At 45.4% G+C, this 25,953-nt stretch overlaps 13 non-coding genes across 13 annotated transcripts; all 13 read left to right on the top strand.

Moving 5' to 3' along the window:
• The first annotated feature begins 4,548 nt into the window (after positions 1 to 4,548).
• On the top strand, positions 4,549 to 4,621 carry TRNAR-ACG (transfer RNA arginine (anticodon ACG)). Its single transcript has one exon. It is a non-coding gene; the product is annotated as a tRNA-Arg (tRNA).
• Positions 4,622 to 5,543: 922 nt separating this feature from the next.
• Positions 5,544 to 5,616, top strand: TRNAR-ACG (transfer RNA arginine (anticodon ACG)). The gene has a single exon. It is a non-coding gene; the product is annotated as a tRNA-Arg (tRNA).
• Positions 5,617 to 7,604: 1,988 nt separating this feature from the next.
• TRNAR-ACG (transfer RNA arginine (anticodon ACG)) lies at positions 7,605 to 7,677 on the top strand. Its single transcript has one exon. It is a non-coding gene; the product is annotated as a tRNA-Arg (tRNA).
• Positions 7,678 to 8,598: 921 nt separating this feature from the next.
• On the top strand, positions 8,599 to 8,671 carry TRNAP-AGG (transfer RNA proline (anticodon AGG)). The gene has a single exon. It is a non-coding gene; the product is annotated as a tRNA-Pro (tRNA).
• Positions 8,672 to 10,665: 1,994 nt separating this feature from the next.
• On the top strand, positions 10,666 to 10,738 carry TRNAR-ACG (transfer RNA arginine (anticodon ACG)). The gene has a single exon. It is a non-coding gene; the product is annotated as a tRNA-Arg (tRNA).
• Positions 10,739 to 11,660: 922 nt separating this feature from the next.
• Positions 11,661 to 11,733, top strand: TRNAR-ACG (transfer RNA arginine (anticodon ACG)). Its single transcript has one exon. It is a non-coding gene; the product is annotated as a tRNA-Arg (tRNA).
• A 1,994-nt stretch (positions 11,734 to 13,727) lies between these two features.
• On the top strand, positions 13,728 to 13,800 carry TRNAR-ACG (transfer RNA arginine (anticodon ACG)). Its single transcript has one exon. It is a non-coding gene; the product is annotated as a tRNA-Arg (tRNA).
• Positions 13,801 to 16,766: 2,966 nt separating this feature from the next.
• Positions 16,767 to 16,839, top strand: TRNAR-ACG (transfer RNA arginine (anticodon ACG)). The gene has a single exon. It is a non-coding gene; the product is annotated as a tRNA-Arg (tRNA).
• A 922-nt stretch (positions 16,840 to 17,761) lies between these two features.
• TRNAR-ACG (transfer RNA arginine (anticodon ACG)) lies at positions 17,762 to 17,834 on the top strand. Its single transcript has one exon. It is a non-coding gene; the product is annotated as a tRNA-Arg (tRNA).
• A 1,973-nt stretch (positions 17,835 to 19,807) lies between these two features.
• On the top strand, positions 19,808 to 19,880 carry TRNAR-ACG (transfer RNA arginine (anticodon ACG)). Its single transcript has one exon. It is a non-coding gene; the product is annotated as a tRNA-Arg (tRNA).
• A 2,967-nt stretch (positions 19,881 to 22,847) lies between these two features.
• Positions 22,848 to 22,920, top strand: TRNAR-ACG (transfer RNA arginine (anticodon ACG)). Its single transcript has one exon. It is a non-coding gene; the product is annotated as a tRNA-Arg (tRNA).
• A 921-nt stretch (positions 22,921 to 23,841) lies between these two features.
• Positions 23,842 to 23,914, top strand: TRNAR-ACG (transfer RNA arginine (anticodon ACG)). Its single transcript has one exon. It is a non-coding gene; the product is annotated as a tRNA-Arg (tRNA).
• A 1,966-nt stretch (positions 23,915 to 25,880) lies between these two features.
• TRNAR-ACG (transfer RNA arginine (anticodon ACG)) lies at positions 25,881 to 25,953 on the top strand. Its single transcript has one exon. It is a non-coding gene; the product is annotated as a tRNA-Arg (tRNA).

Below are 25,953 nucleotides of genomic sequence, written 5' to 3'. Positions count from 1 at the left end.
CCAATTGGATCCACGCGTCGCATACGCGGAGAGTTCCAGCACCTCTGATAGAAACAGCTCCTCTCTCGGATAGACGTCCAGAGGCGGACCGAGAAGCCATAGAGGGGGCTAGCCAAGCTGTAGAGGTGCCAGAGGAAGCAGGGAACGAGTCTGACCAAGCTGAGGACGGTCAGTACAACAGCGAAACAGACAACGCTACTGAAGGAGAAAGTAGCTGGGAGTACGAGTCAGACACTGACAGGTCTGACAGGGAGCGTGAACCAACGAGGAGAAGAAGGAGTAGAAGGGTACGCGGAGAAGCTGATTGGCCGCAGAGAAGGAGCTCTAGCCTAAGGTCAACTCTGGAGAGAACCCTTCCTCCGATATCAGAAGACTCAGACCCAGAAGACGGTGCTCAGGGCGCTGAAGCACCAGAGTTGAGGAGGTCAAGAAGAGTGCGTGTGCCTAACAGAAGATACTCCACCCCCGAGTGGACATATCTGGTGACAGATGGCTTCGAAACCGGTGACGGGGAGGATCAGAGCGGTGGTGGTGTCCAGTTCTGAGCCCATCGTGACAGTGGAGATAAGATTGTTAGTGCCCGGTGTCGAACAAGAAGGGTCTCTGACATTCATGCTCCCCCGTCCTCCCCGCCTCAGCAAGATAAAGGACATGTTTCTCACAGAATTGCAATTCCCTGATTTTGGTTCAAAGATATCAGCCGCAGAAGAGCACAACCTTCGTCTGGAAATATTGAACTTTGCTGTCGAAGCTGCAGGCGAGCGCCTGATAGTGGATGCTTAAAAGACTTTGTAAATAAGCGTGAAGAAAAGAAGATTACCTAGCGCCTAGGAAGCAGAGATTCTTAGGGACTCTCCCTGAGATGATGGAGAAGGGCTAGGGTTGTCTGTATTTGAACTAAAAAGGACTTTGGCGGAAAGGGTTGTCAGCTTCCAGTTGCGTGGTTCTCAGGACAAAAGGAGTAAAAGAGACAGTAAAGGAACGAAGAAAAGGAGGGAACTTTGTGCTGAGTTAAGAGAGAACCACACTATCTGACGAAATGGAGGCCGGTACTCAGAACCGCAGAGCGAAATGTATAATAGGTACACTAATAGTAGGAGTGATAATACTAATAGCTTTAGTGGTAACGGTCTCTTATGTAAAGGGACGTGAGGAGGAGGCAAAGGTAACTGATGTGGCATCTGCAGAAGCGCTTACACCCACCATTGCTGGTGAGAAAGGGGAAAACACACACAAGAAAGCGTTATTGGCTGCAGAAGCCCGCAGGTTACATGTAGATGAGTCCCAAGGTGACTTTAGGTCAAATGCTTATGCAAAATTACTGTATGAATATGTAGATGCCATGGAGGTCAAGGACTGCTATGTCTGCATGCAGTTGCCGGCATCTGTGGATGAAGGCATTCGTTATCATCACCTCCCGCTGACTTATGGCATTACATGTAGCTTATTGCTTAGTATATTTTATGGGAGAGATAGTTTTGAATACTATTTCTCCAATTATGACTCAGTGTTACCAGAAGTCCCAAATTATAAGCAAATGAACAAATGGGACTACTGGAAGAGTGAAGACAGATTGGCCAAGTTCTTCATTCCTTGGATTACATTAGACACTTCACATGCCCGCAGAAATAACCTGACATGTAAGGTGTCAGAGGTCGAGAAGAAGTTCATAGGGCAGGTGGATGATCGGAATAGGAGACAAAAGATTTTGAAGAAATCAGGACAATGGAAAACGGATTGGACCGAAGAAGAAAAGGCACACAAGAGAAAGGGTAGTAGTGGTCCAATAGCTTTAGATAGAACAAAGAGAGGAAAGTTATGTCTCCATAGAGCCAAAACGTATTATGAAAATGTATACGTGGGAGAGGTTAGCTGTGAACATGCTTTCAATTTGGAGTATTACACCAAAGACTTCCTGAAAGGAATGCAAGTGATTCCTAACGTATATTTTGTATGTGGGAGAAATGCCTACGTGAAGCTACCTGATAATTGGTATGGCTCATGTTACTTGGCAATTATCTTCCCTAAAATATATCATGCCCAAGACTTAGAGATAATTGAGGGCAAGACATCATCGAGAGGAAGGAGAGATGTGAGTGCAGAAATGGTTGGAGATGTCTTTGGAGCTGTGTTCCCACTTCTGGGATTAGCTCTTAATGATGTTAAAATTAGACGGCTAGCAACAGTCGTAGACAGGTTGTCTGCCAGTACTGCTCAGTCCTTAATGCTGGTAGAAGGAGAGATGCAATCGATAAGGGCTATGGTTCTTCAGAACCGTCTTGCCTTAGATGTCCTATTAGCAAAAGAGGGCGGAGTCTGTAAGGCTTTGAAGGTCCAAGAATGTTGCACCTACATTCCAGACAATTCGAAGCCCCTTGATAAAGTTATTAGGAACATAACTGATATTCACAAGGAGATCGAAGACTTGAGCAGAGAAAATGTCTGGGAAAAGGTGGGCCAGGGGATAAGTGACGCAGGAGGTTGGCTCACCACCTTAGGCAAAAGCTTTGTGTGGAAAATACTGAAACCTATCATCATAATATTGATCTGTGGGATTGTGTTGTGGGGATTGGTGAGGGTATTCAAATGGTACAGATCAAGAAGGTCAGAGAGAGCTCGAAGTAAACAGCTGCAGAGATTGGCTGCCATACAAGATAGTCAGTACCGAAGTCTGAGGGCTTTGCAAACACAGAAACGGGTTATGCTAGCAATCACTGCAGTTTAAATGTTAATGATGACCCCGAGAGGTCATCAAAGGGGGGAACTGAGAGAGCGCAAACTAACCAAAATGTAGAAATGCATCACACTTATACGTAGTAAGCACAAACCATGAAGAGAAATGCCATGAGTGCTGATAGTAACTACATCTATATTCTGAAATTATGTGGTTAACTTAGAGAATGCATATAGAAGTGGAACTAATGAAGACATGAGTGCAATGTATAACTTTATTAGATGTGATTAATCATGGTCCATGTTAAATGTAGCTGCTAATAGGAAGATGGCGTGCTGTGAGCACGGAAAGAGACAGGCCTCATGCATGGCCATGACAGAAGGAATCAGACTGGTATACCTTTCATTTCTTGGACCGCACTCATGTTATGATTACATTATATTATTCAGAAGGACTATATTATATAGATGTGAGTTCTTTTATTAATTCGCAAAATGTGATACTATGTGATTTTATTCAACGTGAATATTCTTGAATCTATGTTGTGCAGTTGTCAAATGCAAGATGACATACGGAAACGTAGAACGTGGTAGGCCTCAGGGCCTGAGCAAGGCGGGAGGGGGAAGGCGACTGAAATATACAATGTGGATTGCACTAATGTTTAGAATTAATGAGTGGGTTTTTGATTTACAGATGTGTTTACTGAATCAGTAGAATAAGAGTATTAACATGCTAACAATTAAAGAAGAAATCGAATATTATAAAACTGTTGTAGGGCTGGAAAGCTTTAAATGTTGATTTACACGTATTAGTCTGGAAAGGGGAATGTTGTGACGCAGGTGGAAAACCATAAGATTTGGGACTTGGCTCCAAATGTCTGTCTGGAAGAGAAAAGGGGGTATTCAATTATTAAATATGAATAGAAGCCTGTTCTTGAAATGGACCAGACATGTAGGAGGGTTCCGGAATGTTTAAGGGGTATCAGCGGGCCGGAGAAGCGTCTGGAAAGCAAGGTCGACTCTAACCGCAAGGCCTCATCATGGAAACAGCCAGAAGCTACACCACGTGAGGGGCGTCTCACGAGGGGCGTCCTAAATGTTGTTGTGATTTTGTATTAGGGACAGCACCCCTGGGTGGAGTTAGAGCAGATGCCTGAGGACCCTTAAGAGAGCGGATGGGTAGGCAGAGAGGGGTCATGACTGGAGAACTATAGGTTTTCATCAAGAGTTCGAGAGTGGGTGGCTTCCTATGGGAGTCATTCACTGCTGACACCTTTGATAGGTAGAGACCTGGTTAAGTAGGGATACCATCTAGTGCAGGGTAGGGAAAGCCTAACCTGTAATTTCTTTCCGCCTGTAATGAGCGATAGATTTCAATACGTGTCTATGCTAACGGCACTATTGTTTTTAGAACTGGTATTGATAGTTTCCGTTGTTCGTCTGAGGGCTTTCAGAGAACACGTGTATGTAGTTGGGCCCGTGTATTTGGTGAATCTCATCTTGAGATGCTTGTACTTACAACTTATAATAAACCTTTGAAAGCTAGAAGTTGTTTGTGATCCTTTGAAGCAGAGTCCTTTAATGGGGGAACTAATTTGGTAAAGATGCACTTTATTTCTCAATGACAGGCAATAAAGATTCAGTCGACCAGAGCGGGGTTTTAGATCGATAGTGATAAGGTATTGATCGAAATCTCAGCCCTATCACTTCAGAGCTTCGACTTGAAATGAGTTGATATTGTACTTAGCTCCTAGAACTGTGTGTTTTCTATTGTAGAGTGCGCCGCTATATCCTTACTGTCTGTCACAGCACCAACTTGTAGCACCTCACCTGTGATTTGGCTATTACCTGTTCTCTGAAGACTTCATACACAGCGGGCCAGTGGCGCAATGGATAACGCGTCTGCCTACGGAGCAGAAGATTCCAGGTTCGACTCCTGGCTGGCTCGAATTGTGGAGGCACCTTTTTTCAACCAATAATATAAACATTACAATGATCTATAAACATTATAAGAAACTACATCATGCCTGTTAGACCATGAAGTTCCGTCCTGTCTGGTTTTATAATAAACTGACCTGTAAATTTCGTTACATAAACAGCTACGCATTTGATTAAGTTACATACTAGGAATTTAACGCCAATATTTAGTTTTTAAAGTGGGCCATCAGAGTTTCTCGATAGGTCTGTTTTAACTGTAAAACAGATAACTGTCGATTTGCCAAAGGGCCCAATATTTTCATCGAACAATAAATGCTAGTGAAATGTTTTTTAAAAAGCACCTTTACAAGCGTGGTCTCGAAGGCGTGGACCTTCATAATGGCTGTCACGGATGCAGCTGCTAGTGACTTTTTCCATTTAAACTGGTCAAAATAACGTGGCATCTGTGATACTAGTGCATGGCCATTGGCCACGGTTCTAGAAAAATAAATAACAAATGTATTGTGTCTGCGGAACAGTGGTTCTTTCCAGTTGCGATGTATAATGTGTGCAAACAGTTGTATTTCCCGCCACACCGCCCTCTGCACTCGCACTGCAGTGGAAAAGAACTAGTTAAATCGCGAGTTCTGACCAAATCGAAAAGACTTTGATCCAATCAGATCAGGGAACAAAATATACAAAGTGACGTCACTACTCTTTGCCCAAGAGAGCAGTGGATGTTAAAGTTGTTGTGACTTTTATTGCCTGTACATTCGGTGAGTTCCTTAAGTGATCCCTTCATAGACCTGAGTATTTGACTCTTCACTACTTAATGTGAAAGAGCTATAATTTTCCCAGCTTATTCAACCTGTCTAGCGTGCACACTACCGACCATATCCCAGAGCGCATATGCACTGGTCTAGTACTCTGCCCCGTCGTGTGCAGATAGCAGTGGGCCAGTGGCGCAATGGATAGCGCGTCTGCCTACGGAGCAGAAGATTCCAGGTTCGACTCCTGGCTGGCTCGACTCGACGCACCAAAGTGCTCATTTCATCCCTTTGTTAAGAAGTGCAATTATTAATGACAACATGAAACTAGACGTGTGTTAAAAAGTTACTCTACTGTACTTTGCCAAAATAGCGGCATTTTAATTAAAACATATATAGGGGAAATGGACACAAATATCTTTTTTTTATTTAATAGCATAAAACAAAAGATGCATTCCCGGATGCTCTGTTTTAATTATAAAGAAAAGAAAGGTTACAGTGGTCTTGACAAAGAACTTATTTTTTATGGGAAATTTAATTTTTGTGACATACACATATAGCGCACTATTATAGTTGAACAAATTCTAACCTTCTCTTAGGAACACTGGGTGATCAGGGAGGGGGGGGAGGTGGAGTGGGGTGGGGAGGGGGGAGGGAGAAGTGTGTGCTTTTCTTTTTTTTCTTGAAGCTGTGTGTCAACGCATGCCCGAAGGCTGCTCCTTGATGCAATACATCGTGTCCTTTTATTTTATTTTATTTTATGTATGCGTTTTTATATAGCGCAGACTTTACCCGAAGGTATCAGAGCGCTTCACAATACTTCACAATAGGAACAGAACTGATACATGAGAACATTACAAGTGAACAAATTACAAAAGCAAACGTTACATTGCATGAGGCAAAAGTGGCAATCGTGAGCTAACAAAATACAAGAGGTAAGAAACGGTGCATTACAGGAGGAAAAAGTGACACGTGTGCAGGTTACAAAAGCATATAAAGTAAACATAAAGGTATAATACTGCAATATATTGAGGACACTCAAACACAAGGAGCCTGTCCTTTGGGCCCGGGGACACGCTTTCTGCCGCCCCCCCCCCCCCCGCTGTGTGATGCCTCGGCGAGCGCCCTGGAGGGGGAGAAGCGAGTAGTGCCCTGACGCTGGAGAGGCCCACCACGTGGCTACAGGGGCCCTGTCTGTCTTCCGGCTCCTCACCCCCAGCCTCACTGCGCACCCTGCCGGCCCCTGGCCTCTGGCAGTGTGCATCAGCTGTCGCTTGAAGACCCTGGTCCTTGCAGTGATGCTTCCTCGCGGTGTTTAGTTTGGAAGACGATGATGATGAGGTGTACTTCGTGTCCTTCATTGGCAGAGATGGTGCGCGGAGTCTGCCGCCACCAATGTGCGACGTACCAATCGCAGGATCCCCGGTACATGCTCTGATCGACACTGGGGCACCCGTGAACGTCATGGACAGCATCCAATATGAACGTCTATCCCCTCGCCCACCTCTCTCTCCATCCAATGCTAAAATCTACACCTAGAAACAGTGTAGATTAGGCCCCACTCTGCGGCCTAGGTATTCCTACCCCCGGTGATACGGCACCACAGGGGGTACAAAGCTCGATGGGGGTACAGCACTCCTCGGAACACCGGTCAAGCACGAAAGTAGCCCACGTGCGTACATATCAGTGTGTGCTGAGGCTTCTGGCGTCAGTGGCCTAATCATTACCAAAGGAAGTACCCAACCAATACTTACAGCGCCTGCTCCCTTCATTGTGTGACCACAGGCGCAAGGCCAACAGGATGCTTCCTGGCAGGCCACCTTATCTGAAAGACTGTAGAACTGATTTTGTTTGTTTATAGCATATAGTAGTTTGTTCGTAGTTGTAATGTAGTACTGTCTGCAAAATGTTATATATTGTTATATATAACGGAAGGAATTGTAAGATGTCAGGCTCCAGCCGCATTTCTGCAGTTAGAGGAGGCAAAGCCAAGAAGCCTTTCCCCTCGAAGGCAGCATTCATCTCTGCAAAGCAGTAAAGTGTGCAGGGCTCTGAAGCTCCACAAACCTGTAGGCTGGCTTCAGAGCTTCGACTTGAAATGAGTTGATATTGTACTTAGCTCCTAGAACTGTGTGTTTTCTATTATAGAGTGCGCCGCTATATCCTTACTGTCTGTCACAGCACCAACTTGTAGCACCTCACCTGTGATTTGGCTATTACCTGTTCTCTGAAGACTTTATACACAGCGGGCCAGTGGCGCAATGGATAACGCGTCTGCCTACGGAGCAGAAGATTCCAGGTTCGACTCCTGGCTGGCTCGAATTGTGGAGGCACCTTTTTTCAACCAATAATATAAACATTACAATGATCTATAAACATTATAAGAAACTACATCATGCCTGTTAGACCATGAAGTTCCGTCCTGTCTGGTTTTATAATAAACTGACCTGTAAATTTCGTTACATAAACAGCTACGCATTTGATTAAGTTACATACTAGGAATTTAACGCCAATATTTAGTTTTTAAAGTGGGCCATCAGAGTTTCTCGATAGGTCTGTTTTAACTGTAAAACAGATAACTGTCGATTTGCCAAAGGGCCCAATATTTTCATCGAACTATAAATGCTAGTGAAATTTTTTTAAAAAGCACCTTTACAAGCGTGGTCTCGAAGGCGCGGACCTTCATAATGGCTGTCACGGATGCAGCTGCTAGTGACTTTTTCCATTTAAACTGGTCAAAATAACGTGGCATCTGTGATACTAGTGCATGGCCATTGGCCACGGTTCTAGAAAAATAAATAACAAATGTATTGTGTCTGCGGAACAGTGGTTCTTTCCAGTTGCGATGTATAATGTGCGCAAACAGTTGTATTTCCCGCCACACCGCCCTCTGCACTTGCACTGCAGTGGAAAAGAACTAGTTAAATCGCGAGTTCTGACCAAATCGAAAAGACTTTGATCCAATCAGAGCAGGGAACAAAATATACAAAGTGACATCACTACTCTTTGCCCAAGAGAGCAGTGGCTGTTAAAGTTGTTGTGACTTTTATTGCCTGTACATTCGGTGAGTTCCTTAAGTGATCCCTTCATAGACCTCAGTATTTGACTCTTCACTACTTAATGTGAAAGAGCTATAATTTTCCCAGCTTATTCAACCTGTCTAGCGTGCACACTACCGACCATATCCCAGAGCGCATATGCACTGGTCTAGTACTCTGCCCCGTCGTGTAGAGATAGCAGTGGGCCAGTGGCGCAATGGATAACGCGTCTGCCTAGGGAGCAGAAGATTCCAGGTTCGACTCCTGGCTGGCTCGACTCCACGCACAAAGTGCTCATTTCAGCCCTTTGTTAAGAAGTGCAATTATTAATGACAACATGAAACTAGACGTGTGTTAAAAAGTTACTCTACTGTACTTTGCCAAAATGGCGGCATTTTAATTAAAACATATATAGGGGAAATGGACACAAATATCTTTTTTTTTATTTAATAGCATAAAACAAAAGATGCATTCCCGGATGCCGGATGCTCTGTTTTAATTATAAAGAAAAGAAAGGTTACAGTGGTCTTGACAAAGAACTTATTTTTTATGGGAAATTTAATTTTTGTGACATACACATGTAGCGCACTATTATAGTTGAACAAATTCTAACCTTCTCTTAGGAACACTGGGTGATCAGGGGGGGGGGGGGGGAGGTGGAGTGGGGTGGGGAGGGGGGAGGGAGAAGTGTGTGCTTTTCTTTTTTTTCTTGAAGCTGTGTGTCAACGCATGCCCGAAGGCTGCTCCTTGATGCAATACATCGTGTCCTTTTATTTTATTTTATTTTATGTATGCGTTTTTATATAGCGCAGACTTTACCCGAAGGTATCAGAGCGCTTCACAATACTTCACAATAGGAACAGAACTGATACATGAGAACATTACAAGTGAACAAATTACAAAAGCAAACGTTACATTGCATGCGGCAAAAGTGGCAATCGTGAGCTAACAAAATACAAGAGGTAACAAACGGTGCATTACAGGAGGAAAAAGTGACACGTGTGCAGGTTACAAAAGCATATAAAGTAAACATAAAGGTATAATACTGCAATATATGGAGGACACTCAAACACAAGGAGCCTGTCCTTTGGGCCCGGGGACACGCTTTCCGCCGCCCCCCCCCGTTGTGTGATGCCTCGGCGAGCGCCCTGGAGGGGGAGAAGCGAGTAGTGCCCTGACGCTGGAGAGGCCCACCACGTGGCTACAGGGGCCCTGTCTGTCTTCCGGCTCCTCACCCCCAGCCTCACTGCGCACCCTGCCGGCCCCTGGCCTCTGGCAGTGTGCATCAGCTGTCGCTTGAAGACCCTGGTCCTTGCAGTGATGCTTCCCGCGCGGTGTTTAGTTTGGAAGACGATGATGATGAGGTGTACTTCGTGTCCTTCATTGGCAGAGATGGTGCGCAGAGTCTGCCGCCACCAATGTGCGACGTACCGATCGCAGGATCCCCGGTACATGCTATGATCAACACTGGGGCATCCGTGAACGTCATGGACAGCATCCAATATGAACGTCTATCCCCTCGCCCACCTCTCTCTCCATCCAACGCTAAAATCTACACCTAGAAACAGTGTAGATTAGGCCCCACTCTGCGGCCTAGGTATTCCTACCCCCGGTGATACGGCACCACAGAGGGTACAAAGCTCGATGGGGGTACAGCACTCCTCGGAACACCGGTCAAGCACGAAAGTAGCCCACGTGCGTACATATCAGTGTGTGCTGAGGCTTCTGGCGTCAGTGGCCTAGTCATTACCAAAGGAAGTACCCAACCAATACTTACAGCGCCTGCTCCCTTCATTGTGTGACCACAGGCGCAAGGCCAACAGGATGCTTCCTGGCAGGCCACCTTATCTGAAAGACTGTAGAACTGATTTTGTTTGTTTATAGCATATAGTAGTTTGTTTGTAGTTGTCATGTAGTACTGTCTGCAAAATGTTATATATTGTTATATATAACGGAAGGAATTGTAAGATGTCAGGCTCCAGCCGCATTTCTGCAGTTAGAGGAGGCAAAGCCAAGAAGCCTTTCCCCTCGAAGGCAGCATTCATCTCTGCAAAGCAGTAAAGTGAGCAGGGCTCTGAAGCTCCACAAACCTGTAGGCTGGCTTCAGAGCTTCGACTTGAAATGAGTTGATATTGTACTTAGCTCCTAGAACTGTGTGTTTTCTATTGTAGAGTGCGCCGCTATATCCTTACTGTCTGTCACAGCACCAACTTGTAGCACCTCACCTGTGATTTGGCTATTGCCTGTTCTTTGAAGACTTCATACACAGCGGGCCAGTGGCGCAATGGATAACGCGTCTGCCTACGGAGCAGAAGATTCCAGGTTCGACTCCTGGCTGGCTCGAATTGTGGAGGCACCTTTTTTCAACCAATAATATAAACATTACAATGATCTATAAACATTATAAGAAACTACATCATGCCTGTTAGACCATGAAGTTCCGTCCTGTCTGGTTTTATAATAAACTGACCTGTAAATTTCGTTACATAAACAGCTACGCATTTGATTAAGTTACATACTAGGAATTTAACGCCAATATTTAGTTTTTAAAGTGGGCCATCAGAGTTTCTCGATAGGTCTGTTTTAACTGTAAAACAGATAACTGTCGATTTGCCAAAGGGCCCAATATTTTCATCGAACAATAAATGCTAGTGAAATGTTTTTTAAAAAGCACCTTTACAAGCGTGGTCTCGAAGGCGTGGACCTTCATAATGGCTGTCACGGATGCAGCTGCTAGTGACTTTTTCCATTTAAACTGGTCAAAATAACGTGGCATCTGTGATACTAGTGCATGGCCATTGGCCACGGTTCTAGAAAAATAAATAACAAATGTATTGTGTCTGCGGAACAGTGGTTCTTTCCAGTTGCGATGTATAATGTGCGCAAAAAGTTGTATTTCCCGCCACACCGCCCTCTGCACTTGCACCGCAGTGGAAAAGAACTAGTTAAATCGCGAGTTCTGACCAAATCGAAAAGACTTTGATCCAATCAGAGCAGGGAACAAAATATACAAAGTGACATCACTACTCTTTGCCCAAGAGAGCAGTGGCTGTTAAAGTTGTTGTGACTTTTATTGCCTGTACATTCGGTGAGTTCCTTAAGTGATCCCTTCATAGACCTCAGTATTTGACTCTTCACTACTTAATGTGAAAGAGCTATAATTTTCCCAGCTTATTCAACCTGTCTAGCGTGCACACTACCGACCATATCCCAGAGCGCATATGCACTGGTCTAGTACTCTGCCCCGTCGTGTAGAGATAGCAGTGGGCCAGTGGCGCAATGGATAACGCGTCTGCCTACGGAGCAGAAGATTCCAGGTTCGACTCCTGGCTGGCTCGACTCCACGCACAAAGAGCTCATTTCATCCCTTTGTTAAGAAGTGCAATTATTAATGACAACATGAAACTAGACGTGTGTTAAAAAGTTACTCTACTGTACTTTGCCAAAATGGCGGCATTTTAATTAAAACATATATAGGGGAAATGGACACAAATATCTTTTTTTTTATTTAATAGCATAAAACAAAAGATGCATTCCCGGATGCCGGATGCTCTGTTTTAATTATAAAGAAAAGAAAGGTTACAGTGGTCTTGACAAAGAACTTATTTTTTATGGGAAATTTAATTTTTGTGACATACACATGTAGCGCACTATTATAGTTGAACACATTCTAACCTTCTCTTAGGAACACTGGGTGATCAGGGAGGGGGGGGGGGAGGTGGAGTGGGGTGGGGAGGGGGGAGGGAGAAGTGTGTGCTTTTCTTTTTTTTCTTGAAGCTGTGTGTCAACGCATGCCCGAAGGCTGCTCCTTGATGCAATACATCGTGTCCTTTTATTTTATTTTATTTTATGTATGCGTTTTTATATAGCGCAGACTTTACCCGAAGGTATCAGAGCGCTTCACAATACTTCACAATAGGAACAGAACTGATACATGAGAACATTACAAGTGAACAAATTACAAAAGCAAACGTTACATTGCATGCGGCAAAAGTGGCAATCGTGAGCTAACAAAATACAAGAGGTAACAAACGGTGCATTACAGGAGGAAAAAGTGACACGTGTGCAGGTTACAAAAGCATATAAAGTAAACATAAAGGTATAATACTGCAATATATGGAGGACACTCAAACACAAGGAGCCTGTCCTTTGGGCCCGGGGACACGCTTTCCGCCGCCCCCCCCCGTTGTGTGATGCCTCGGCGAGCGCCCTGGAGAGGGAGAAGCGAGTAGTGCCCTGACGCTGGAGAGGCCCACCACGTGGCTACAGGGGCCCTGTCTGTCTTCCGGCTCCTCACCCCCAGCCTCACTGCGCACCCTGCCGGCCCCTGGCCTCTGGCAGTGTGCATCAGCTGTCGCTTGAAGACCCTGGTCCTTGCAGTGATGCTTCCCGCGCGGTGTTTAGTTTGGAAGACGATGATGATGAGGTGTACTTCGTGTCCTTCATTGGCAGAGATGGTGCGCAGAGTCTGCCGCCACCAATGTGCGACGTACCGATCGCAGGATCCCCGGTACATGCTATGATCAACACTGGGGCATCCGTGAACGTCATGGACAGCATCCAATATGAACGTCTATCCCCTCGCCCACCTCTCTCTCCATCCAACGCTAAAATCTACACCTAGAAACAGTGTAGATTAGGCCCCACTCTGCGGCCTAGGTATTCCTACCCCCGGTGATACGGCACCACAGAGGGTACAAAGCTCGATGGGGGTACAGCACTCCTCGGAACACCGGTCAAGCACGAAAGTAGCCCACGTGCGTACATATCAGTGTGTGCTGAGGCTTCTGGCGTCAGTGGCCTAGTCATTACCAAAGGAAGTACCCAACCAATACTTACAGCGCCTGCTCCCTTCATTGTGTGACCACAGGCGCAAGGCCAACAGGATGCTTCCTGGCAGGCCACCTTATCTGAAAGACTGTAGAACTGATTTTGTTTGTTTATAGCATATAGTAGTTTGTTCGTAGTTGTAATGTAGTACTGTCTGCAAAATGTTATAAATTGTTATATATAACGGAAGGAATTGTAAGATGTCAGGCTCCAGCCGCATTTCTGCAGTTAGAGGAGGCAAAGCCAAGAAGCCTTTCCCCTCGAAGGCAGCATTCATCTCTGCAAAGCAGTAAAGTGTGCAGGGCTCTGAAGCTCCACAAACCTGTAGGCTGGCTTCAGAGCTTCGACTTGAAATGAGTTGATATTGTACTTAGCTCCTAGAACTGTGTGTTTTCTATTGTAGAGTGCGCCGCTATATCCTTACTGTCTGTCACAGCACCAACTTGTAGCACCTCACCTGTGATTTGGCTATTGCCTGTTCTTTGAAGACTTCATACACAGCGGGCCAGTGGCGCAATGGATAACGCGTCTGCCTACGGAGCAGAAGATTCCAGGTTCGACTCCTGGCTGGCTCGAATTGTGGAGGCACCTTTTTTCAACCAATAATATAAACATTACAATGATCTATAAACATTATAAGAAACTACATCATGCCTGTTAGACCATGAAGTTCCGTCCTGTCTGGTTTTATAATAAACTGACCTGTAAATTTCGTTACATAAACAGCTACGCATTTGATTAAGTTACATACTAGGAATTTAACGCCAATATTTAGTTTTTAAAGTGGGCCATCAGAGTTTCTCGATAGGTCTGTTTTAACTGTAAAACAGATAACTGTCGATTTGCCAAAGGGCCCAATATTTTCATCGAACAATAAATGCTAGTGAAATGTTTTTTAAAAAGCACCTTTACAAGCGTGGTCTCGAAGGCGCGGACCTTCATAATGGCTGTCACGGATGCAGCTGCTAGTGACTTTTTCCATTTAAACTGGTCAAAATAACGTGGCATCTGTGATACTAGTGCATGGCCATTGGCCACGGTTCTAGAAAAATAAATAACAAATGTATTGTGTCTGCGGAACAGTGGTTCTTTCCAGTTGCGATGTATAATGTGCGCAAACAGTTGTATTTCCCGCCACACCGCCCTCTGCACTTGCACTGCAGCGGAAAAGAACTAGTTAAATCGCGAGTTCTGACCAAATAGAAAAGACTTTGATCCAATCAGAGCAGGGAACAAAATATACAAAGTGACATCACTACTCTTTGCCCAAGAGAGCAGTGGCTGTTAAAGTTGTTGTGACTTTTATTGCCTGTACATTCGGTGAGTTCCTTAAGTGATCCCTTCATAGACCTGAGTATTTGACTCTTCACTACTTAATGTGAAAGAGCTATAATTTTCCCAGCTTATTCAACCTGTCTAGCGTGCACACTACCGACCATATCCCAGAGCGCATATGCACTGGTCTAGTACTCTTCCCCGTCGTGTAGAGATAGCAGTGGGCCAGTGGCGCAATGGATAACGCGTCTGCCTACGGAGCAGAAGATTCCAGGTTCGACTCCACGCACAAAGTGCTCATTTCATCCCTTTGTTAAGAAGTGCAATTATTAATGACAACATGAAACTAGACGTGTGTTAAAAAGTTACTCTACTGTACTTTGCCAAAATGGCGGCATTTTAATTAAAACATATATAGGGGAAATGGACACAAATATCTTTTTTTTTATTTAATAGCATAAAACAAAAGATGCATTCCCGGATGCTCTGTTTTAATTATAAAGAAAAGAAAGGTTACAGTGGTCTTGACAAAGAACGTATTTTTTATGGGAAATTTAATTTTTGTGACATACACATGTAGCGCACTATTATAGTTGAACAAATTCTAACCTTCTCTTAGGAACACTGGGTGATCAGGGAGGGGGGGGGAGGTGGAGTGGGGTGGGGAGGGGGGAGGGAGAAGTGTGTGCTTTTCTTTTTTTTCTTGAAGCTGTGTGTCAACGCATGCCCGAAGGCTGCTCCTTGATGCAATACATCGTGTGCTTTTATTTTATTTTATTTTATGTATGCGTTTTTATATAGCGCAGACTTTACCCGAAGGTATCAGAGCGCTTCACAATACTTCACAATAGGAACAGAACTGATACATGAGAACATTACAAGTGAACAAATTACAAAAGCAAACGTTACATTGCATGCGGCAAAAGTGGCAATCGTGAGCTAACAAAATACAAGAGGTAACAAACGGTGCATTACAGGAGGAAAAAGTGACACGTGTGCAGGTTACAAAAGCATATAAAGTAAACATAAAGGTATAATACTGCAATATATGGAGGACACTCAAACACAAGGAGCCTGTCCTTTGGGCCCGGGGACACGCTTTCCGCCGCCCCCCCCCCCGTTGTGTGATGCCTCGGCGAGCGCCCTGGAGGGGGAGAAGCGAGTAGTGCCCTGACGCTGGAGAGGCCCACCACGTGGCTACAGGGGCCCTGTCTGTCTTCCGGCTCCTCACCCCCAGCCTCACTGCGCACCCTGCCGGCCCCTGGCCTCTGGCAGTGTGCATCAGCTGTCGCTTGAAGACCCTGGTCCTTGCAGTGATGCTTCCTGCGCGGTGTTTAGTTTGGAAGACGATGATGATGAGGTGTACTTCGTGTCCTTCATTGGCAGAGATGGTGCGCAGAGTCTGCCGCCACCAATGTGCGACGTACCGATCGCAGGATCCCCGGTACATGCTATGATCAACACTGGGGCATCCGTGAACGTCATGGACAGCATCCAATATGAACGTCTATCCCCTCGCCCACCTCTCTCTCCATCCAACGCTAAAATCTACACCTAGAAACAGTGTAGATTAGGCCCCACTCTGCGGCCTAGGTATTCCTACCCCCGGTGATACGGCACCACAGAGGGTACAAAGCTCGATGGGGGTACAGCACTCCTCGGAACACCGGTCAAGCACGAAAGTAGCCCACGTGCGTACATATCAGTGTGTGCTGAGGCTTCTGGCGTCAGTGGCCTAGTCATTACCAAAGGAAGTACCCAACCAATACTTACAGCGCCTGCTCCCTTCATTGTGTGACCACAGGCGCAAGGCCAACAGGATGCTTCCTGGCAGGCCACCTTATCTGAAAGACTGTAGAACTGATTTTGTTTGTTTATAGCATATAGTAGTTTGTTCGTAGTTGTCATGTAGTACTGTCTGCAAAATGTTATATATTGTTATATATAACGGAAGGAATTGTAAGATGTCAGGCTCCAGCTGCATTTCTGCAGTTAGAGGAGGCAAAGCCAAGAAGCCTTTCCCCTCGAAGGCAGCATTCATCTCTGCAAAGCAGTAAAGTGTGCAGGGCTCTGAAGCTCCACAAACCTGTAGGCTGGCTTCAGAGCTTCGACTTGAAATGAGTTGATATTGTACTTAGCTCCTAGAACTGTGTGTTTTCTATTGTAGAGTGCGCCGCTATAGCCTTACTGTCTGTCACAGCACCAACTTGTAGCACCTCACCTGTGATTTGGCTATTACCTGTTCTCTGAAGACTTCGTACACGGCGGGCCAGTGGCGCAATGGATAACGCGTCTGCCTACGGAGCAGAAGATTCCAGGTTCGACTCCTGGCTGGCTCGAATTGTGGAGGCACCTTTTTTCAACCAATAATATAAACATTACAATGATCTATAAACATTATAAGAAACTACATCATGCCTGTTAGACCATGAAGTTCCGTCCTGTCTGGTTTTATAATAAACTGACCTGTAAATTTCGTTACATAAACAGCTACGCATTTGATTAAGTTACATACTAGGAATTTAACGCCAATATTTAGTTTTTAAAGTGGGCCATCAGAGTTTCTCGATAGGTCTGTTTTAACTGTAAAACAGATAACTGTCGATTTGCCAAAGGGCCCAATATTTTCATCGAACAATAAATGCTAGTGAAATGTTTTTTAAAAAGCACCTTTACAAGCGTGGTCTCGAAGGCGCGGACCTTCATAATGGCTGTCACGGATGCAGCTGCTAGTGACTTTTTCCATTTAAACTGGTCAAAATAACGTGGCATCTGTGACACTAGTGCATGGCCATTGGCCACGGTTCTAGAAAAATAAATAACAAATGTATTGTGTCTGCGGAACAGTGGTTCTTTCCAGTTGCGATGTATAATGTGCGCAAACAGTTGTATTTCCCGCCACACCGCCCTCTGCACTTGCACTGCAGCGGAAAAGAACTAGTTAAATCGCGAGTTCTGACCAAATCGAAAAGACTTTGATCCAATCAGAGCAGGGAACAAAATATACAAAGTTACATCACTACTCTTTGCCCAAGAGAGCAGTGGCTGTTAAAGTTGTTGTGACTTTTATTGCCTGTACATTCGGTGAGTTCCTTAAGTGATCCCTTCATAGACCTCAGTATTTGACTCTTCACTACTTAATGTGAAAGAGCTATAATTTTCCCAGCTTATTCAACCTGTCTAGTGTGCACACTACCGACCATATCCCAGAGCGCATATGCACTGGTCTAGTACTCTGCCCCGTCGTGTGGAGATAGCAGTGGGCCAGTGGCGCAATGGATAACGCGTCTGCCTACGGAGCAGAAGATTCCAGGTTCGACTCCTGGCTGGCTCGACTCCACGCACAAAGTGCTCATTTCATCCCTTGGTTAAGAAGTGCAATTATTAATGACAACATGAAACTAGACGTGTGTTAAAAAGTTACTCTACTGTACTTTGCCAAAATGGCGGCATTTTAATTAAAACATATATAGGGGAAATGGACACAAATATCTTTTTTTTTATTTAATAGCATAAAACAAAAGATGCATTCCCGGATGCTCTGTTTTAATTATAAAGAAAAGAAAAGTTACAGTCGTCTTGACAAAGAACTTATTTTTTATGGGAAATTTAATTTTTGTGACATACACATGTAGCGCACTATTATAGTTGAACAAATTCTAACCTTCTCTTAGGAACACTGGGTGATCAGGGGGGGGGGGAGGTGGAGTGGGGTGGGGAGGGGGGAGGGAGAAGTGTGTGCTTTTCTTTTTTTTCTTGAAGCTGTGTGTCAACGCATGCCCGAAGGCTGCTCCTTGATGCAATACATCGTGTGCTTTTATTTTATTTTATTTTATGTATGCGTTTTTATATAGCGCAGACTTTACCCGAAGGTATCAGAGCGCTTCACAATACTTCACAATAGGAACAGAACTGATACATGAGAACATTACAAGTGAACAAATTACAAAAGCAAACGTTACATTGCATGCGGCAAAAGTGGCAATCGTGAGCTAACAAAATACAAGAGGTAACAAACGGTGCATTACAGGAGGAAAAAGTGACACGTGTGCAGGTTACAAAAGCATATAAAGTAAACATAAAGGTATAATACTGCAATATATGGAGGACACTCAAACACAAGGAGCCTGTCCTTTGGGCCCGGGGACACGCTTTCCGCCGCCCCCCCCCCCCCCCCCCCCCCCCCCGTTGTGTGATGCCTCGGCGAGCGCCCTGACGCTGGAGAGGCCCACCACGTGGCTACAGGGGCCCTGTCTGTCTTCCGGCTCCTCACCCCCAGCCTCACTGCGCACCCTGCCGGCCCCTGGCCTCTGGCAGTGTGCATCAGCTGTCGCTTGAAGACCCTGGTCCTTGCAGTGATGCTTCCCGCGCGGTGTTTAGTTTGGAAGACGATGATGATGAGGTGTACTTCGTGTCCTTCATTGGCAGAGATGGTGCGCAGAGTCTGCGCCACCAATGTGCGACGTACCGATCGCAGGATCCCCGGTACATGCTATGATCAACACTGGGGCATCCGTGAACGTCATGGACAGCATCCAATATGAACGTCTATCCCCTCGCCCACCTCTCTCTCCATCCAACGCTAAAATCTACACCTAGAAACAGTGTAGATTAGGCCCCACTCTGCGGCCTAGGTATTCCTACCCCCGGTGATACGGCACCACAGAGGGTACAAAGCTCGATGGGGGTACAGCACTCCTCGGAACACCGGTCAAGCACGAAAGTAGCCCACGTGCGTACATATCAGTGTGTGCTGAGGCTTCTGGCGTCAGTGGCCTAGTCATTACCAAAGGAAGTACCCAACCAATACTTACAGCGCCTGCTCCCTTCATTGTGTGACCACAGGCGCAAGGCCAACAGGATGCTTCCTGGCAGGCCACCTTATCTGAAAGACTGTAGAACTGATTTTGTTTGTTTATAGCATATAGTAGTTTGTTCGTAGTTGTCATGTAGTACTGTCTGCAAAATGTTATATATTGTTATATATAACGGAAGGAATTGTAAGATGTCAGGCTCCAGCCGCATTTCTGCAGTTAGAGGAGGCAAAGCCAAGAAGCCTTTCCCCTCGAATGCAGCATTCATCTCTGCAAAGAAGAAAAGTGTGCAGGGCTCTGAAGCTCCACAAACCTATAGGCTGGCTTCAGAGCTTCGACTTGAAATGAGTTGATATTGTACTTAGCTCCTAGAACTGTGTGTTTTCTATTGTAGAGTGCGCCGCCATATCTTTACTGTCTGTCACACCACCAACTTGTAGCACCTCACCTGTGATTTGGCTATTACCTGTTCTCTGAAGACTTCATACACAGCGGGCCAGTGGCGCAATGGATAACGCGTCTGCCTACGGAGCAGAAGATTCCAGGTTCGACTCCTGGCTGGCTCGAATTGTGGAGGTACCTTTTTTCAACCAATAATATAAACATTACAATGATCTATAAACATTATAAGAAACTACATCATGCCTGTTAGACCATGAAGTTCCGTCCTGTCTGGTTTTATAATAAACTGACCTGTAAATTTCGTTACATAAACAGCTACGCATTTGATTAAGTTACATACTAGGAATTTAACGCCAATATTTAGTTTTTAAAGTGGGCCATCAGAGTTTCTCGATAGGTCTGTTTTAACTGTAAAACAGATAACTGTCGATTTGCCAAAGGGCCCAATATTTTCATCGAACAATAAATGCTAGTGAAATGTTTTTTAAAAAGCACCTTTACAAGCGTGGTCTCGAAGGCGCGGACCTTCATAATGGCTGTCACGGATGCAGCTGCTAGTGACTTTTTCCATTTAAACTGGTCAAAATAACGTGGCATCTGTGATACTAGTGCATGGCCATTGGCCACGGTTCTAGAAAAATAAATAACAAATGTATTGTGTCTGCGGAACAGTGGTTCTTTCCAGTTGCGATGTATAATGTGCGCAAACAGTTGTATTTCCCGCCACACCGCCCTCTGCACTTGCACTGCAGCGGAAAAGAACTAGTTAAATCGCGAGTTCTGACCAAATAGAAAAGACTTTGATCCAATCAGAGCAGGGAACAAAATATACAAAGTGACATCACTACTCTTTGCCCAAGAGAGCAGTGGCTGTTAAAGTTGTTGTGACTTTTATTGCCTGTACATTCGGTGAGTTCCTTAAGTGATCCCTTCATAGACCTGAGTATTTGACTCTTCACTACTTAATGTGAAAGAGCTATAATTTTCCCAGCTTATTCAACCTGTCTAGCGTGCACACTACCGACCATATCCCAGAGCGCATATGCACTGGTCTAGTACTCTTCCCCGTCGTGTAGAGATAGCAGTGGGCCAGTGGCGCAATGGATAACGCGTCTGCCTACGGAGCAGAAGATTCCAGGTTCGACTCCACGCACAAAGTGCTCATTTCATCCCTTTGTTAAGAAGTGCAATTATTAATGACAACATGAAACTAGACGTGTGTTAAAAAGTTACTCTACTGTACTTTGCCAAAATGGCGGCATTTTAATTAAAACATATATAGGGGAAATGGACACAAATATCTTTTTTTTTATTTAATAGCATAAAACAAAAGATGCATTCCCGGATGCTCTGTTTTAATTATAAAGAAAAGAAAGGTTACAGTGGTCTTGACAAAGAACTTATTTTTTATGGGAAATTTAATTTTTGTGACATACACATGTAGCGCACTATTATAGTTGAACAAATTCTAACCTTCTCTTAGGAACACTGGGTGATCAGGGAGGGGGGGGGAGGTGGAGTGGGGTGGGGAGGGGGGAGGGAGAAGTGTGTGCTTTTCTTTTTTTTCTTGAAGCTGTGTGTCAACGCATGCCCGAAGGCTGCTCCTTGATGCAATACATCGTGTGCTTTTATTTTATTTTATTTTATGTATGCGTTTTTATATAGCGCAGACTTTACCCGAAGGTATCAGAGCGCTTCACAATACTTCACAATAGGAACAGAACTGATACATGAGAACATTACAAGTGAACAAATTACAAAAGCAAACGTTACATTGCATGCGGCAAAAGTGGCAATCGTGAGCTAACAAAATACAAGAGGTAACAAACGGTGCATTACAGGAGGAAAAAGTGACACGTGTGCAGGTTACAAAAGCATATAAAGTAAACATAAAGGTATAATACTGCAATATATGGAGGACACTCAAACACAAGGAGCCTGTCCTTTGGGCCCGGGGACACGCTTTCCGCCGCCCCCCCCCCCCGTTGTGTGATGCCTCGGCGAGCGCCCTGGAGGGGGAGAAGCGAGTAGTGCCCTGACGCTGGAGAGGCCCACCACGTGGCTACAGGGGCCCTGTCTGTCTTCCGGCTCCTCACCCCCAGCCTCACTGCGCACCCTGCCGGCCCCTGGCCTCTGGCAGTGTGCATCAGCTGTCGCTTGAAGACCCTGGTCCTTGCAGTGATGCTTCCTGCGCGGTGTTTAGTTTGGAAGACGATGATGATGAGGTGTACTTCGTGTCCTTCATTGGCAGAGATGGTGCGCAGAGTCTGCCGCCACCAATGTGCGACGTACCGATCGCAGGATCCCCGGTACATGCTATGATCAACACTGGGGCATCCGTGAACGTCATGGACAGCATCCAATATGAACGTCTATCCCCTCGCCCACCTCTCTCTCCATCCAACGCTAAAATCTACACCTAGAAACAGTGTAGATTAGGCCCCACTCTGCGGCCTAGGTATTCCTACCCCCGGTGATACGGCACCACAGAGGGTACAAAGCTCGATGGGGGTACAGCACTCCTCGGAACACCGGTCAAGCACGAAAGTAGCCCACATGCGTACATATCAGTGTGTGCTGAGGCTTCTGGCGTCAGTGGCCTAGTCATTACCAAAGGAAGTACCCAACCAATACTTACAGCGCCTGCTCCCTTCATTGTGTGACCACAGGCGCAAGGCCAACAGGATGCTTCCTGGCAGGCCACCTTATCTGAAAGACTGTAGAACTGATTTTGTTTGTTTATAGCATATAGTAGTTTGTTCGTAGTTGTCATGTAGTACTGTCTGCAAAATGTTATATATTGTTATATATAACGGAAGGAATTGTAAGATGTCAGGCTCCAGCTGCATTTCTGCAGTTAGAGGAGGCAAAGCCAAGAAGCCTTTCCCCTCGAAGGCAGCATTCATCTCTGCAAAGCAGTAAAGTGTGCAGGGCTCTGAAGCTCCACAAACCTGTAGGCTGGCTTCAGAGCTTCGACTTGAAATGAGTTGATATTGTACTTAGCTCCTAGAACTGTGTGTTTTCTATTGTAGAGTGCGCCGCTATAGCCTTACTGTCTGTCACAGCACCAACTTGTAGCACCTCACCTGTGATTTGGCTATTACCTGTTCTCTGAAGACTTCGTACACGGCGGGCCAGTGGCGCAATGGATAACGCGTCTGCCTACGGAGCAGAAGATTCCAGGTTCGACTCCTGGCTGGCTCGAATTGTGGAGGCACCTTTTTCAACCAATAATATAAACATTACAATGATCTATAAACATTATAAGAAACTACATCATGCCTGTTAGACCATGAAGTTCCGTCCTGTCTGGTTTTATAATAAACTGACCTGTAAATTTCGTTACATAAACAGCTACGCATTTGATTAAGTTACATACTAGGAATTTAACGCCAATATTTAGTTTTTAAAGTGGGCCATCAGAGTTTCTCGATAGGTCTGTTTTAACTGTAAAACAGATAACTGTCGATTTGCCAAAGGGCCCAATATTTTCATCGAACAATAAATGCTAGTGAAATGTTTTTTAAAAAGCACCTTTACAAGCGTGGTCTCGAAGGCGCGGACCTTCATAATGGCTGTCACGGATGCAGCTGCTAGTGACTTTTTCCATTTAAACTGGTCAAAATAACGTGGCATCTGTGACACTAGTGCATGGCCATTGGCCACGGTTCTAGAAAAATAAATAACAAATGTATTGTGTCTGCGGAACAGTGGTTCTTTCCAGTTGCGATGTATAATGTGCGCAAACAGTTGTATTTCCCGCCACACCGCCCTCTGCACTTGCACTGCAGCGGAAAAGAACTAGTTAAATCGCGAGTTCTGACCAAATCGAAAAGACTTTGATCCAATCAGAGCAGGGAACAAAATATACAAAGTTACATCACTACTCTTTGCCCAAGAGAGCAGTGGCTGTTAAAGTTGTTGTGACTTTTATTGCCTGTACATTCGGTGAGTTCCTTAAGTGATCCCTTCATAGACCTCAGTATTTGACTCTTCACTACTTAATGTGAAAGAGCTATAATTTTCCCAGCTTATTCAACCTGTCTAGTGTGCACACTACCGACCATATCCCCGAGCGCATATGCACTGGTCTAGTACTCTGCCCCGTCGTGTGGAGATAGCAGTGGGCCAGTGGCGCAATGGATAACGCGTCTGCCTACGGAGCAGAAGATTCCAGGTTCGACTCCTGGCTGGCTCGACTCCACGCACAAAGTGCTCATTTCATCCCTTGGTTAAGAAGTGCAATTATTAATGACAACATGAAACTAGACGTGTGTTAAAAAGTTACTCTACTGTACTTTGCCAAAATGGCGGCATTTTAATTAAAACATATATAGGGGAAATGGACACAAATATCTTTTTTTTTATTTAATAGCATAAAACAAAAGATGCATTCCCGGATGCTCTGTTTTAATTATAAAGAAAAGAAAAGTTACAGTCGTCTTGACAAAGAACTTATTTTTTATGGGAAATTTAATTTTTGTGACATACACATGTAGCGCACTATTATAGTTGAACAAATTCTAACCTTCTCTTAGGAACACTGGGTGATCAGGGGGGGGGGGGAGGTGGAGTGGGGTGGGGAGGGGGGAGGGAGAAGTGTGTGCTTTTCTTTTTTTTCTTGAAGCTGTGTGTCAACGCATGCCCGAAGGCTGCTCCTTGATGCAATACATCGTGTGCTTTTATTTTATTTTATTTTATGTATGCGTTTTTATATAGCGCAGACTTTACCCGAAGGTATCAGAGCGCTTCACAATACTTCACAATAGGAACAGAACTGATACATGAGAACATTACAAGTGAACAAATTACAAAAGCAAACGTTACATTGCATGCGGCAAAAGTGGCAATCGTGAGCTAACAAAATACAAGAGGTAACAAACGGTGCATTACAGGAGGAAAAAGTGACACGTGTGCAGGTTACAAAAGCATATAAAGTAAACATAAAGGTATAATACTGCAATATATGGAGGACACTCAAACACAAGGAGCCTGTCCTTTGGGCCCGGGGACACGCTTTCCGCCGCCCCCCCCCCCCCCCCCCGTTGTGTGATGCCTCGGCGAGCGCCCTGACGCTGGAGAGGCCCACCACGTGGCTACAGGGGCCCTGTCTGTCTTCCGGCTCCTCACCCCCAGCCTCACTGCGCACCCTGCCGGCCCCTGGCCTCTGGCAGTGTGCATCAGCTGTCGCTTGAAGACCCTGGTCCTTGCAGTGATGCTTCCCGCGCGGTGTTTAGTTTGGAAGACGATGATGATGAGGTGTACTTCGTGTCCTTCATTGGCAGAGATGGTGCGCAGAGTCTGCGCCACCAATGTGCGACGTACCGATCGCAGGATCCCCGGTACATGCTATGATCAACACTGGGGCATCCGTGAACGTCATGGACAGCATCCAATATGAACGTCTATCCCCTCGCCCACCTCTCTCTCCATCCAACGCTAAAATCTACACCTAGAAACAGTGTAGATTAGGCCCCACTCTGCGGCCTAGGTATTCCTACCCCCGGTGATACGGCACCACAGAGGGTACAAAGCTCGATGGGGGTACAGCACTCCTCGGAACACCGGTTAAGCACGAAAGTAGCCCACGTGCGTACATATCAGTGTGTGCTGAGGCTTCTGGCGTCAGTGGCCTAGTCATTACCAAAGGAAGTACCCAACCAATACTTACAGCGCCTGCTCCCTTCATTGTGTGACCACAGGCGCAAGGCCAACAGGATGCTTCCTGGCAGGCCACCTTATCTGAAAGACTGTAGAACTGATTTTGTTTGTTTATAGCATATAGTAGTTTGTTCGTAGTTGTCATGTAGTACTGTCTGCAAAATGTTATATATTGTTATATATAACGGAAGGAATTGTAAGATGTCAGGCTCCAGCCGCATTTCTGCAGTTAGAGGAGGCAAAGCCAAGAAGCCTTTCCCCTCGAATGCAGCATTCATCTCTGCAAAGAAGAAAAGTGTGCAGGGCTCTGAAGCTCCACAAACCTATAGGCTGGCTTCAGAGCTTCGACTTGAAATGAGTTGATATTGTACTTAGCTCCTAGAACTGTGTGTTTTCTATTGTAGAGTGCGCCGCTATATCCTTACTGTCTGTCACAGCACCAACTTGTAGCACCTCACCTGTGATTTGGCTATTACCTGTTCTCTGAAGACTTCATACACAGCGGGCCAGTGGCGCAATGGATAACGCGTCTGCCTACGGAGCAGAAGATTCCAGGTTCGACTCCTGGCTGGCTCG

The sequence above is a fragment of the Lissotriton vulgaris genome, chromosome 5 (assembly GCF_964263255.1).
Source record: "Lissotriton vulgaris chromosome 5, aLisVul1.2, whole genome shotgun sequence".
Taxonomy (NCBI): Eukaryota; Metazoa; Chordata; class Amphibia; order Caudata; family Salamandridae; genus Lissotriton; species Lissotriton vulgaris.
Note: the sequence above shows the minus strand (reverse complement) of the source record. Positions and strands in the feature narration are given on the sequence as shown.